The sequence below is a fragment of the Alosa sapidissima genome, chromosome 10, assembly GCF_018492685.1.
Source record: "Alosa sapidissima isolate fAloSap1 chromosome 10, fAloSap1.pri, whole genome shotgun sequence".
Classification (NCBI taxonomy): Eukaryota; Metazoa; Chordata; class Actinopteri; order Clupeiformes; family Clupeidae; genus Alosa; species Alosa sapidissima.
In genome coordinates, this window is record NC_055966.1 from 37,569,731 (window position 1) to 37,579,646 (window position 9,916).

Here is a 9,916-nt window from a genome sequence, read left to right on the forward strand (position 1 = left end):
CACAAACACACACACACACACACACGCGCACGCATGCATGAACACACAAACACACACACACACGAACACACACACATACGAACACACACACACACACACACATACGCACGCAGGCAGTCACGCACGCACACACGCACGCATGCACACACACACACTCACACACACACACACACATAGACACACTCACACGTGCACACACACACACATACATACACACACACACACACACTCCTCACTTCACCTCTAATGTGCAGGTGCCGGCACTGTGCGAAACACAATCAGTCCCAGCAACCAGTGGCAACAAGCGGACGTCTCCGAGCCCAAACCCTCCGACACATGGCTGTGTGTGTGTGTGTGTGTCTGGCTGTGTGTGTGTGTGTGTGTGTGTGTGCGCGCGCACGTGCGTGTGTGTGTGTGTGTGTGTGTGTGTGTCTTTCCCCCATCATATCATGCTGATTGCCACTCATTACAGAGACATAATAAGCGGTTACACTTTATTTGACAGTATCGACATAAGAGTTACATGACACTGTCATGAACTTGTCATAAACAAGTTATAAATGTTTATGACAACGCTTCTTAAGTGACATTCGTTTTTTGCCATAACAAGTTAGGGTTAGAGGTTAGGATTAGGGTTAGGGTTCATGTGTCATGACAGTGTCATGTCACTCTTATGTCGATACTGTCACGTAAAATGTTACCTAATAACCTTGACACAACCTACTGGTTCTTTTCAAATCTCTCGGTTCGGTCTCGTCCTTGTGCTTGTTCACTACATCACTAACAAACACACACACACACACACACAACCCTGTGGAGGGGGCCCAGATGCCGGGTCATCCCCAGGTGGGTTAGGGTGAGATGGTCCACCGCTTGGTCCAGCTCCTCCTGCTTCTCAGTCCCACTGGCTGGCATAAATTAAAACACAAATTGATCATTGGACAACCGAATATGAACGCATTTCATCACACCTGACAATTAATTTGATTGATTCTTGAGAACGAGGAGCGAGATATTTGCACCGCTCAGCTTCGCTCACTAGTTCTGATTCGGAGGCATATCACATATGTAAAGATTATAAAATCTGATTATTTTTCGATTCATGACACGTTTCTTCTTATTTTTTAATGTGTTCTGCGGAGAAGTGAGATTGGCGTTGGTCACGGTTTGGAATGAAAGGGAGAAAACAGGACAAAGTCCTGTTGACGACGTAGTTAAGGCGGCAGGCTTGTTTTGCCAAGGCGGCCGCCTTGACTGCAAAGTGCTGCGGGAAACCCTGATTGAGGTTTACTTTTAGTGTAGGACTAGTCCATTGGGAATCAGCCCATTTAGTAAATATGCTGATTCGCCTGAAGGCCTTCGTTTTAAGTGGAGCAGAACTCTGACCAACTGTCACTGATAGCCAGTGCCCGCCCAACCCCCCTCAGCTCGCCCTGCTTGAATTTCCCCTAGGGATCAATAAAGTATGTATATCTATCTATCTATCTATCTATCTGATCAGTGACGGAACATCGTTTTGTTCTCCACTCAGTCCCTCTGTCACTCTCATTTCCCCTCCTTTATTTCCTTTCTCTGTTCTGTCGTTTTAGTTTCCCCTCCTTTATTTCCTTTCTCTGCTCTCTCGTTCTCTCGGGCGGCCGGGTCAGGGATCAGGGAGGAGGGCAGCGTGTTGCCGTGGCAGCATCCTGAGGAGAATACTGAGCAGAGGCAGGAGCCGCCCTCTGGCCACTCACGTATGCTTGGGCTAGCGCTTTCACACACACACACACCTACACACACACACTATCCCACTGGCCACTCACGTATGCTTGGGCTAGCGCTTTCACACACACACACACCTACACACACACACTATCCCACTGGCCACTCACGTATGCTTGGGCTAGCGCTTTCACACACACACACACCTACACACACATCTACACACACACACACACTATCCCACTGGCCACTCACCTATGGGCTAGTGCTTTCACACACACACACATCTACACACACACACACGCACACACACACACTATCCCACTGGCCACTCACCTATGGGCTAGCGCTTTCACACACACACACACATCTACACACACACACACGCACACACACACACTATCCCACTGGCCACTCACCTATGCTTGGGCTAGCGCTCACACACACTATCCCACTGGCCACTCACCGCTGGCTTTGTTACGTGGCACCAGCGACGGTGGGATATATTTTATAGCGCTTTCACACACACACACACCTACACACACACGACACGCACATACACACACTTCCGCAGCATCTTCAGGCAGGAAAGGCTCAGAAATGCGATGATCAGGGAAGCTTAAAAGAAATCAGTTTAAAGAAGGATAAACAGCGCAGATAGATAAATCACCAGCTGCTTCAATACACATGCAGCTCAACAGCTGTTACTAAACAATGACATTTAAAAGAGAAAAGATGGATTCATCAATGCTTCTCTAGACTGTTCTGTCTTTTTTTCTTCCCTTCTCTCTCCCTCTCTCTTTCTTTCTTCAATTTCTCTCTGAATTTTTCCATCTTTTTTTCTTTCTCTTTCTTTCTCTCTCTAGCCTTCCTCTCCTCGCCCCTTCTGAGAGAGTCATTTGACCTTTGCCCCCATACAGTGCTTTGCTGTCTAAACTGCTGAATGCAATAAAAGTGGCTGGCGCACCACAGTCCCAGTCAGTCAGTCAGTCAGTGAGAGAGAGAGAGTGTGTGTGTGTGTGTGTGTGTGTGTGTGTGTGTGTGTGTGTGTGTGTTTGTTCAGGGGGGTTGTTGCTCCCCCGGCTGCACAGCTCTGCTGAGGCAGCTCTCATGCACACACACGCTTGATGCCCGGTGTGCCCGTCTCTCCTGGCACGGCCGTGTGCTCTCCATCTCCCTCCAGCTGGCACGGTGCTCTCTTACAATGGCCGCCTCACGGCCCAGTCCAGTCCAGCCCAGCGCGCACAGATTCAGATTCGGCACACACACACACACACACACACACACACAAACACACGCACACACACACACACACACACACACGCACACACACACACACACACGCACACACACACACACACACACACACGCACACACACACACGCACACACACACACACACACACACGCACACGCACACGCACACACGCACACAAACACACACACACACACACACACACAAACACACACGCACACACGCGCACACACGCACACACACACACACACACACAAACACACACGCACACACACACACACACACACACAAACACACACACGCCACGCAGAGGCCCCAGCCAAAGCACCGCCAGGGATTTACAGGTGCGCGCAGCGCCAGCAGGCCTGGCCACAACCCCCCCCCCCCCCACACACACACACACACACACACAGCAGGCCTGGCCACAACCCCCCTACACACACACACACAGCAGGCCTGGCCACCACGCATGCCGGACGTGTCTCCGGGCGTGAGGAGGGACGGGATGAAACCGAGGCGCTGTCTCCACGCGCCCCACTGGGACGCCCTGATTACTGAGGTGGCACCGGCCAAAGCAGAGGATCATGGGAGGCACATCAACATGGCTTTCCCACAGAGTCCAATGCCAGAGCAGTGCGGCAGTAACTCATATGCTACAATAAGCGCCGTGCGGCAGCAACAATTAGTTCAAAAATGAAATAAAATCAATATTGTTTGTGCGTGCTTATTGCATGCTATGGACATGTTTACTGCAATAACAACTAAAAAACAAAGAAACAAAAAAACAGGGAAAAAAACATGACGGTATAAACCTGTCCTTTTTGGACAGAAGCAGGCTTTTTATGTACATAAGTGAAGTACATAAGGGAAGTTTTTAATGGACATGTTCTGCTTGTTCCCTAGCCTGAGTGCTGTCAGAGGCTTGCTGGCCTGGCTCAGTGTCCATTTGGAGGGTCTGAGTGTACAGGCCACTTAGCAGCGGACGATCAAGCCTTTATCCATCTCCCTCAGCCTGGACAGGGCTACTGGGGATTAACCTGCCGCCATGTCACTCTTTAAAACTACCCCTGTTACGGTGCAGCAGACGACCTTCAGAGCTTTTCTCTGTTTGTTCCATGGACACACACACACAAGCAATATACAACCACACACACACAGATAAACACACAAACATATACACACACACACACACACACACACACAAACAGCCAAATGTCTCTTTGGACCATTTCCTCCAAGAGAAACAAAATAACTCATTCCCATTTAGCTCCGGACTGGACACAAAGGCTGTGCCCTCGTCATTCTTCTGAGGTGTCCTCTCCCCCACTATCAAGTCGCTCGGATGAGCCTGTAGCTCCCTCCAAAGGGCCTTTACACAGTTCTCGTTAAAGAGGAATGCACATGCTATATATACACGTCCTCATTCCAACTCCTGGCTGGGATTGAAAAGCTTTGGCCTTCATCCTCCCCCCCTGTTCAACCCCCTGCAGAGAACATCCTTAAAAAGCATTTTTAAACAGAGATGTACAGTGGGTCCCAGTTAAGAATTGACACTTCATTCACCATCAGGGTGATTCACGCAGCTGGGTGAAATGTAAGTACAACTGCAGCCGCTTGGGGGCAGCATAGTCCGCTGTGGCGTTCCATGGTCGAACCGGACGGAGCATTCGACAGCAAGGGCTGTGATTGGCCGAGTTTTCAGGTCGTTTCTCTGTGTTTTTAGCAGCCCCTGCAACATGCTAGTCCACTGTAGCCTATAAGCTTTGTACATAATGTTAAACATAGTTTTGGATTCAGTGGCAAGATGTCTTGATTGTACAGTGCCTGTCTCTCAGTAATGTTTTAAAATGAGAGCTTCGTCAGCTGGCAGTAGGCTACTTTGTCGGCAGTCATGAGAAGTTCGCTTGCTAACAGAACATACATATGCTGCCCAGAAACCTTGTGAATAGTTCTGACTTGTTTTACTACACTAACGATGTCAAATATAGCCTTTGCCTACAGCATCTCCTTAACAGTAATGTTAACAAAATGACAGCATTCATATGACAAAGGAAAACGAATTCGGTCACTCAAGACTGTGCCACAGCAACCAGTATAGGCTACAGTCCTACCCAATAGGCCTACTCGAAGCAGATAGCGTTGTCTGACGGTCGAGTGGGTTAATGCGCGTATTTCCAGAACAGGTCTGCAACTTTCAGGCAGTTCTGAGTTCGAATCTAGGCAGGAGCAGAGCCATATAAAGGCCTAGGCCTATTGTTATCATTTTTTGCAAGGTGTTGCTCCTGGCAATATTTGTTTATAAGACGTTTGGTGATTAATTGATATCTGTTTTTTGGGACACGTTAAACATTCTTTATAATGAGCACATCCGGGGAGTAAAACGACTGTTATGCGCTGTTACAACTAGGCTACAATGATTGCAATACAAAAATATGCGCGTGTTAGTTTAGTTAGTTTTGTGATGTTTTGCACTTTTGCCTCATGTGTTTTCAGGTTTGAGGGCTTTTTTTGGCAAGATTGACCTTGGTTAGACTCTGCATATGTTATTTCTCCGTATGGAAAATAAAGTCAATTTTCGACACACGTCTGTTATTAGTTCAATAACAAGTGTTCCTTGTTAAAACATGTGACTAGTGAAACTCAAATGATTTTAGAAATATTTAGCCAAAGCCAAAAAGTGTTAGAGAAGGAGAGACGCCGGTGCAGCTCAGATGTCTTCTTAATTTTCTTTATTCTTTAGTAAAAGGTGCAGAACATTATTAAACTTTGACTAACGTTTCGATGTTCGTTAGTCAAAAACATCGACACATCGAAACATTAGTCAAAGTTGAATAATGTTCTGCACCTTTTACTAAAGAATAAAGAAAATTAAGAAGACATCTGAGCTGCACCGGCGTCTCTCCTCTCTAAAATATCTGTCCTGGCCTGGTTGCAACGGATTGTGGCCAAACGACAGAAGCGCGGAGAACCCTCCTTTGTCTACCAAAAAGTGTTACTTTGTGCCCCACGCTCCCCCACTGCTTGTGAAAGAAGGGGATGGGGGAGGGGGGCTTAACGTGAAAAAGCTTAATGTCCCAAAACGGCAACAAGTCATAACGGTAGGCTACAGGAAGTGGGGGGAGGGTATGGGATGACCAGAGCCGTCTTCGCTGTGCTATTCAGAAAGCATCTTATTGTCTTTCCAGGCGCACACAGCTCATTATAGCCTATCGAGTGCCTTAACAGATCGGCTCTGCTCTTGGGTTTGGCCTCACAGCGAACCCAACCCTGCAGTTGCTTGCAGTTTGTTAAATAAAGCGATGCAGATTACATTATTTATTCCTGATTAATTGCGTCTTTTGATGTCTTTTGCAACATCTGCTTATTAGGCTGGGCTACTGTCAATGTCCTGTACAGGTAAATGTTCAACAATTGCTGGTGTAGGCCTACAGGCTATAATCAATTAGGGACTGTTCGTTATTTATTTAAGGGGCTACCGGAGGAGTTTTGGAAGCGTTAGTCAAAAAAGACGTGACCCTCCCTCGCCAGCAAGAAAATTTTCTATGACCCTCCAAAGTGATCGAGAAAAAACGCATGACCCTCCCCAGTCCCAACAATTTATTGATGCCTTCTGTAGGCTACTGGGTCAATTTGGAAGCTTGCATACGACACCTTCCTTGAAATGCCTTGAAAAGGCTGTCGTTTGCACAATTTCAACAACATGCAACATGCTTGTTTGGCTGGGCTACTGTCTTGTACAGGTAAATGTTCAACAATTGCTGGTGTGCAGGCTATAATCAATTAGCTAAATCATTTGTCCAGCTGTTTAAAAAAAAATCGTGCTACATTCAAACGAATGAATGAGGATAATTGGTTTTATCTGCGGATTTATTTTTTGCATTATTTTGAATATGACTCACTCCAGTCTCAACAGCACGTCTACTTTTTCCACACGCATCTAAGTTCTAACACACATCCCCTCTCGCTTTCTCTCTCTCCATCCCTGCGCACGGGGCTTTCTTAAAGGAGCTGCACCATTTTACAACAATTGCATCTACATTTTCATATTAGAATGTTTTGTCTGTTTAAGTGTAAGCTTAAACTACCGTGATCAATTTAAGTTCCCGTGCCCCCGCTGAAAGTCTCATGCGCTTATCGTTACACTATCACATCTATAAGTAACCGTGACAAATAGGGTATAAGATAGGCTATATAAACTCAGGCTATAAACTCACGCTATTGTATTATCATATGTGTTTGGTAATGGCTCACTGCGTCATGGAAGCAGTTAAGTCAAGTTGCATCAAAAATAGTAGTGGCAGAACTCCCAAGTGACACCTTGTGGTTGTTTGTGTCAACTGCAGTTTGTGCCATTTCTGCTGAGAAAATGGGGTGCGTGATTCATGAAGGAACCCGTCCAAACTTAACTGGGACCCACTGTAGGAAACGTTGGAAATACAAAAACGTTACATTTGCCAGTGCTCTGGCAGAAAGGCGATTCTACTTTGCACTCCATACTCTGGTGTTTCAGGAAGATGCAGTGCTCTATAAATGTGTCTTTGTACATAATATATTCTATTCAGAAAATAATACATGTGTCTTTGTACATAGTAATAATAATAATAAAAATTATATATATATATATATATATATATATATATATATATGATTTGAGATGTGCACAATACAATTCAGAATAAAATAGGATTTTAGAAAAACAAATGCACAGATGAATAATTACATAGTTACATAATGACATAACCCAGGGGTTTTCAACTGATTGTGAACCAGGGACCACCCTTCTGACTAATTACGCAACCCCAGGACCACCACTGAATAAAAATACTGATTTCTTCATTGCAACTACATTACTGCCGTGGGGCAGCTGTGGCCTACTGGTTAGCGCTTCAGACTTGTAATCGGAGGGTTGCCGGTTCGAACCCCGACCAGTAGGAACGGCTGAAGTGCTCTTGAGCAAGGCACCTAACCCCTCACTGCTCCCCGAGCGCTGCTGTTGTTGCAGGCAGCTCACTGCGTCAGGATTAGTGTGTGCTTCACCTCACTGTGTGTTCACTGTGTGCTGAGTGTGTTTCACTAATTCACAGATTGGGATAAATGCAGAGACCAAATTTCCCTCACGGGATCAAAAGAGTATATATGCTTATACTACTGAATCACCTGGATACCTTTAATATTTCTGAAGAAATAAAATAAGAGCAAAGACAGAATATCTCTTAGACTGTACAAAATGTCCGCCGTCCTCACTCGGTGAGAAATCTGGTGCGGTTGGTGAACCGGCTAGCGCAGGTGTAACAGATTGCCTGTCAACGGCCTCCCAGCGGCAGCCAGTGTGCGAGTCTGCAGTGGTAAATTAAAGGCCAGTGGGCCATTAGGCCTGTTAGGGCAGAGTGTCCCCCCTCAGGCAGGCTGTAAGCCAGCGTCAGATGGAGAGGAGGAAGAGGAGGAAGTGGAGTGGACTATGAGTGAGGATAGACCACTGGAGCGGAGCACAATGCTCACTTATTTATTTATTTGTTTTTTATTTGTTTATTTGTTCATGTGAGTTCTTATTTCCACACTACGTGACCAGTAGCAACCCCCGTTCCCACTCAAGGACTCCCAGAGGTCACGTCACAGTGTGTTGGTGTGGCAATTTACATTGATCAGCTGGCGACCTATGCTGTCCACTAAGTTGTCCACCAAGGGTGTGTGCGTGTGCATGTTTTTTCCTTCTTTTTTTTTTCTTCCAGCGTGGCTACCATAAATCACACAGAGTTTTGAATCTAAATGAAGAAATTAGGAGAAGTGCAAGGACTTCTCACAGTGCAACATCATATAAATAAGAGAAAGAAGGAAAAAAACATGCCGGCAGCTGCAGCAGAGCTTGTCTTCAGGCCTATATCTCCCTTGTGTTTGCAGTTATCTTTTATGCTTTTAGGTTCTTACTGTTTCTCTTGCAGCCTCCACAGATCAAAGCCTCCCCCAATCACAAACAATCTGCCTGTGATTCCCAATGGTCATTTGAAAATGCCAGAAAAAATAACAACTGCACCGTGAAAAGAAAATTCCATCTGACACGGACTTCAGAAGTTCTGCACAGTCAACCTGTTTCTTCACATTCAGTTTGTGCATGAACTTTCAAATTTATGTATGTAAATGTTCCCAATTAAGCATTTAATCAGGCATCACCTTCTACCTTCTATCTTTGTATTCATGTTCGTGTCTTTTATAGCCTGGAAACCAGACTCTCTGACTTCCCAGAGAGTCTGGCCTAGATCCATAGGTGTATGTTTATTTCCGGGTGGGAGCTCACAGTTTGAGGTTTAAAATCATTGGAGTTCCTTTGAACCGCTTTGAACCAATCACTAACAACCGGCGTTTCATCATATGGCCATTTCATCACACCCATAACAAGCACGGGTGCATCTTATCAACAAACAATCACACGTTTCATCTGTGTAACTCGCCAAAATGCATCATATAGTGTTTTGTGAATGTACCCAAGTCAAACTTTCATATAAATGAATAAGTACGTCCAAAGCGCCACTTTTAAGCTTGTATGCGTTGTCGTTTTCGGGTGAAATGACCTTTTGAATGGGAATCCTATAGGGCCACTACTTTTTTGATACAATCGCGTAGAAATCGCTATTTTTCAAACACTAAGTAGGCTCGACACAACATGAAACTTTGATCAAAGTATCATCAGTGTCTCTACACATGAACTCAAGCATTGAGAACATTGTTGGTGTACACAAAGAAAGGTTTTGAACAACTCACTTGTTTTTTCTGCTCGCTGCCATCTTGCCATCTTGCAAGGAGTGAGTTGTCCAAAATCTTTCTTTTTTAGTAAACTATGAGTACACAAACAATGTTCTCAATGTTCGAGTTCATATGTAGAGACACTGATGATGCTTCGATGTTATGACGTTATGTCGAGCCTTCTTAGTGTTTGAAAAATAGCGATTTTGACGCGACCATGTAG